General features: G+C 31.4%; 1 non-coding gene across 1 annotated transcript; it reads right to left on the reverse strand.

The window, feature by feature from the left end:
* Positions 1-3,436: 3,436 nt before the first annotated feature.
* Positions 3,437-3,543, reverse strand: LOC125614398. Its single transcript, XR_007345001.1, has one exon. It is a non-coding gene; the product is annotated as a U6 spliceosomal RNA (small nuclear RNA).
* Positions 3,544-6,497: the final 2,954 nt, after the last annotated feature.

Raw genomic sequence — 6,497 nt, forward strand, 5'->3', positions numbered from 1 at the left:
AAAAAAAAAAAAAAAAAAGAGACAGCAGATTTGGTGTATATTTTTGCTTTTCTAATAGAAGAATTTTCTTCTAGGAGAGCTGTCATTTATGCTTTTACTTTGACAATAAATACTTCAGGAATATCTTTTGGCTAAGCTAAGTATTATATTTTTTACTGTCTCTTTCAAGTTGGTGTATTATATTCAAGTAGGCATTTATATCTAACTTGGTTTGTAAATTAAAATTTCAATTTGTTCATGTTATTGTTACTCAAATAAAGGGCCACATGCATATGACAATCATATGAAATTAACCAAATATATTTTAATTATAATAGTTAAAAATTTAAGTGAGAATATCATTCATGACTATTTGGTATTAGTGTATATACACAATACACCTAAACTTATTCCACATAAAACAAAGAAAAACAATAATAGTAACACAAATACTTAAATTTCTCAGTCATAAATCAAACAAAGTTATAAATAGAAAATACTTTTATTTTCCTGTAAGTTAACATCTTGACTTTTTTATTAAGGAAAATTAAATATTGTCACCTACACACATTAGTTGCAATCTTTTCTATCTAATCAACTTCAAAAAACATTCTAAGCTCTTTTAAATTTTGATTGGATTAAGATTCTTATTCATCACTATGATTCACACAGAAGTTGAAATTTTATAACTTTTACCAAATTCTCAAGAGACATATTGTTTATTTCAGACAAAAGCATACTTATCAATTAAATAAGTATTGTCTTCTTCTTTTAAATAAGGTTAAATTTTTTGAGCAAGAGTGAGGTTATTTTTCAAATAACCTTAAAACATTTTCAAGGAGAAACTAATAAAAAATGCAAATACCCTACAATGTCAAAGTCTGAACATCTCAGTGTGTGTAGTGTGTGTGTGTGTGTGCATGATGTGCACATGTGAATGTGTTAGTATAAATTACCTCTGCCATTATTACAAATGAAACAATTCTTTATTAGAAGCATTTAATATTTCACAATTATATCATCCCATAATGATTCATAGATGTGTTTCATGTTTGAAAACCAGTATGACTTTTAATTTGGTGGTGGTATTGGATATTGGAACCAGGGATGCTTTAGCACTGAACCACATCCCAGCCCTTTATATAATTTTTTGTTTTGTCTTGTTTTGAGACAGGGTCTTAACTAAGTTGCTGAGGCTGGCCTCCAACTTGTGATCTTCCTGACTCAGCTTCCTGAGTCACTAGGATTGTGTGTGTGAGCCACCATGCCTGAATGACTTAACTTTTTGAAGAAAAAATATTTTTATATATGGAAACCGTAACAATATTATAAGCAGTCTGGTTTAGTTGCAAGTTATATAGACATTGCCTTTTCTAGTTTGACAACTTGTGTCACAGATTTTAGGTATCTGCCATTTGAACCAGAGCTCCTTTGTCTTCCTTCCTTCTTTCCGTCTTTACCTCCTACCTCCTTCCCTTTTTGCCTTTGGTTGTACTGGAGATTGGAATCAGGGACACTCTACCCCTGACCTACATCCTTTGTTCTTATTTCTTTACTTTTTATATTGAGACAGGGTCTCAAATTTTCCATGTTCCAAACTGAGATTCCTTCTCTGGGATTACAGATGTGCACCACTGGGCTCAGCTCCTTTTGTCTTTAGAATTTTAGCCTGTGTAAGGTTGACAGTGGTAAGGTGTTCATGGGAGCTAAACATCCCAATCTGGTCTTCCCTTTGTTAATAAAGTAGAGAACTCTCACCTTATGACACATAGCAACCATGAGCACAGCTTGATTGGATCCATATCATGTATAATCCACACTATATCAATTATCTTTTTTAAAAAATACTTTTAGTTGTTAATGGACCTTTATGTTATTCACTTATATGTGATGCTGAGAATCAAACCCAATGTTTCACACAACCTAGGCAAGTGCTCCACCATGAGCCACAACCCCAGCCCCTACTTCAACTTTCTCATTCTCAACTGAAGCAGTAACAATATTAACAACTGCTCAAAGGAAAAGTAGTTTCTTAGTAGTGATACTGCCTTTTCAAGCAGCTGTCTTCTCAACCAGTCCAGCAGTCTAGTTCTTCTCTTCTTTTTTCTCTTATCTGTACTTCTGGGCAAGCTTAAATATTTGAATAGCTATTTGATGGTTCAAGGACTTGGTGAATTGATTAATGAAGGAAGGCATTCTCAAATCTTTATACCAGATAGTCCTTTACTGCTTCAAATAGCTGTTGCATGGCCATTTTACAAAGTGGATGAGATTGCTTTTTGACTGTATGTCTTGTCCAGTGCAAAAAGTGTTAGGCTTTTTCTTAAATAAGGTATTTATCCATTTCTTCTCTTTCTACTTCTTTTCTACTGCAGGAGCTAAGTCCATCTTCTTCCCTTGACCTTCTTTCCTTTTGGCATGGTGGATTGGAAAGAGAGAGATGCTTTTTTATGAAGATACATTATATTGGCATTTAGCTTTTATTTTTATGACTTTCTTAAGCATACATTCAGCAAGTATTTATTTTTGCTAAGTATTGTAATGATGCTGCAGTGTGAGGTAAGCAAAATGAGTAAGGAAAAATGTTCAATATTGTCAATCTTCCACCTAAATTTAGTCATCTTATACATAATTTCATTTTGATTCACTCATAGAAAAATTTTGCCATACTTTTGAAAAATGTCAAATTTGCTATGCATGGTAGATAAAATTCTTTAGAGTTTGGTGTCCAATCATTAAAAGAATTTTTAGAGGCATGAAGCACAAAAGGCCAAAAAGACAATGAAATCTTTCACCATTAAATTCATACTTTGGTGTGCAGATTTCTTGTGTTACAGGTTAACCAATCTCAGAATAAAAGCAAACAAAACTAAAGAAAAAAATGTATTTTCATTTGAGGTTTTGAATAGTTCTTACAAATACATAATGTGTTTACATATTTCAAGTTGTAGTTTTAGACATATATAAGAGTCTTTACAGAAAAATGATGTTCTTTTATTTCCTTGAAACCTTGCTTCAACTGTCTAAATAGCTATTGACCTTTAAGTGAATATTTCCCAAGAGGAGTCATATAATTCCAAAGGTTAACTTTACTTTTGTCATGTACCTCCCCCACTTTACTTGTAAAATTCTGTGTAATACCTAATAGGTTTATGGTTTAAAAATCTCATCTCTCAGCAATGTTTATTAAATTCCTACTTGGTGCAAATTCCCCAAGTTAGTGTTTCTAAGGAAGAGGTACAACAGACTTAAAATACTTTTGTAGTAGCAGTTATCTAACTCTAATAAAATTTTATGATGTTATAACAAAATAGATATAACATCATAGTAGTGTTTTCTTATTACATATATTTTAATATACTGAATGACATAGGAGACTTTTATATCTGAAAAGTCTGTTATGAAAACACTTTGCCTGAACTTTAGAGGTTCCCCTCAAATTATTATTATTTTTTTCTTTTTTATGGAATACTTCATGAATTTACATGTCATCCTTGTGCAGGGTATATGCTTATCTTCTCTGTATCATTTCAATTTTACTATATGTGTTGCTGAAGTGAGCACTTTTTTTGTTGTTTTTTTGCAACTGGATATTGCCGTACAAAATAGGGTCACTTCTCTGGAAGTTCTTGAAGACTACTTGCCCAATAGCTTCCATATTTACATAAAAGGAACATGAATTTTAGAGAAAATAGGACATTTTGATAATCATTCTTTTAAAATCATGACAACCTGAAGTTACAGTACTTTTTTATTCCTAGGAAAATTGGATAGCAGTATGTTGATGTTTGGAGGAGAGTGTATGTCATAGGAATTTATATAACCAGGTGATGTAAGAGAATATAAGTCACACTAAGTAAACAGAATTGATTGAACTAAATTACAAAAAAAAAGTGCAACTCATACTGAAATTCCCATCAGTTTCTGTCTAGCATGTCCTTTATTTAACAATAATGGGCCAAGTTCATCCTGAGGACAGGTAAGCATTTAGGAGCAATAGTATTGTATTTTGTTTTGTTTCATAGGATTTGCTCATGATTTATCTAATTTGTGCTAATGATCAAAATAGGAAGTCTTTGCATGTAATGATTTTTTTTCACTATGGAATTTTAGAGAGTTTTAATACTGTTCACTGTGAACTTCTATAATAATTCACTAGTGGAAAATGCTCTACAACAATTCATCATGAGTTATCCCAGGATACCTAGTTAGTCTTCAGGCAATGGTTAGTTCATGTGGAGGAAATAGCATGCTGATTTGCAGTTATAATTGAAGAAAATTACTTGAGAGGATTCTGACAGCACAGAAAATAGGCCAATTAGTTACCCAACTCTCATCCTCCTGTGATTCATGATTGTCTCCATTTAATTTTGCTGTCATTTATGAAGTGAGGTTAAGAATAGATTAGCTTCTTTTAGCCACATCTTACAATTAGCTCACTCCTTTGCTACTGCTTCCTTTTTTAATAGTATGATTAAGTTTAAAAACCAGTGGTCCTCAAAACTTTATTTAACAGTTATTCATCATAAAGCACTAGCTAATGTTTAAAACCACCTCAGTACCATGACTTAACAATCAGTCATGCTCAGAGTGGGGGTTCCCCCCCATCAAAGAGTCATCAAATGCTACTTTATAATAATTAAAATCAAACCCAAGGAAACATAATAAGCTTTGGCCAAGAAAATACATATGAATGTCTTTAATTTTATAAAATGATAAGTTAATTATATGAGATTAAGGCAAAATATAAGCATAGTACAAAAAATCCACCTATAATGTGAAATCTAGGAAATTAAAATTTTCCTTCATGCCTCTGTTTCTTTTAATTATGTCAAAATATTACTTGTGCTTCCTTTGAGCAGAGAAATAAAAATCATGAAAATAAGAACATTCTGGTTAATGTAGACACCAAAAGGTCATCATAATTTTTCACATTTGTATATAGTTTGGCTAAGAAACTTTGAATTTGAATTCTGTTTGTGTGTATGCACGTGTGTGCATGCCCTGTCTCTACAACAAATACACACTCCTGAAAGATCAGAAAAAGGCTTTTGTTTATACTCTTTTCCACCCAAACACCTACTTTATCTCTCACAGTAGGAACTAAGTATATTTATGTGAGAATAAGGAATTACCACATGAACTTGATTGACCTGTGCTAAATTGTTCTATTTTATGTACAATACTATTTTTTTAAAATTTTTATTGTTGGTTGTTCAAAACACTACATAGTTCTTGATATATCATATTTCACACTTTGATTCAAGTGGATTATGAACTCCCATTTTTACCCCATGTACAGATTGCAGAATCACATTAGTTACACATCCATTGATTTACATATTGCCATACTAGTGTCTGTTGTATTCTGCTGCCTTTCCTATCCTCTACTATCCCCCTGTACAATACTATTTTTATCTGTCTAATTGAGTCCAGGATTGTCTAGTGTGGATTATTTAGTTAGGTCCCTCAAAAGACTTTACTAGAGGCTATAGTACACTATAACTTTTATTTTTCATGAAAATACTTTCAACATCTGTCCATTCATCCAATTCATCTTCCATCTATAATCTATTTATATGATTTATGTGATTTCAAATTAATTTGTTTTGAATATTTTGAAATATTCCAGGACAAAGATGGGTTAAAAACCAAGTTCAGGGAACTTTGATTTATACTTTAATTACCTGTTTAATTGGGGTGATTATTTGTGCAATTATTTGAATTTTCTGGGCAGTAATTATGAAATAAGAGGGAATTATCAAATTGTAAGTGTATTTTCAGTTGTGTATAGAAGTCCAGGTATACTCAGGCCAAGTATGAACACATGTATATATTTAAATTGAAATATCATTTAATGCATAGATGTCCCTCTTGAAAATCTCTAAAATGAAAGATGCTTGTTATGTGGGGAATCTATTTTTTCTTGAATTTCAAAATACTTGTGTGAGATCTCATCCACATTTCTGTGGATTGAATAAAGTGTTTGATTATAACTGAAGTCATGTGAACGGCTTCTAAAAAGTCCATTTATGTTCCATTTATTCAAGCTAGAAAGAAAACCAACCCATGTCAACATTATCTTGCTTCTCAAGATTCTAATTGTTTCTTGTAAAACATAGAACATAATACTGAGGACTGAAACAGTTCAGAGAAAAACATTTTAAATACCATCTGTAAACTCTTGTTTGAATTTTAACATTCTACAGGAAGACAGCATAAAAATTTGAACAGAAGTTCCCTATAAAAAGAGAAACCAATTATGCATCTTTATCAATTTCACTTTTCATCTCCCTCAATTATAAAAACACATTATGGAACAGATTACTCAACAAGCCAAAGAAACAAATTGAAGTGCAGTTAAATTGAAAACATCTTCTTCTTTCTTATGATGAACAATTTTAAAGAATATACTTAACAATATAACTTAGGTATATTTTGTATTTTCTAAAAACAATGGCTTGGTTTAAGGAAGATTATAATTTATACAAGGGACAGACGATGCTTTGATTTATTTT

Source organism: Marmota marmota, unplaced genomic scaffold, assembly GCF_001458135.2.
Source record: "Marmota marmota marmota unplaced genomic scaffold, marMar, whole genome shotgun sequence".
Lineage (NCBI taxonomy): Eukaryota > Metazoa > Chordata > Mammalia > Rodentia > Sciuridae > Marmota > Marmota marmota.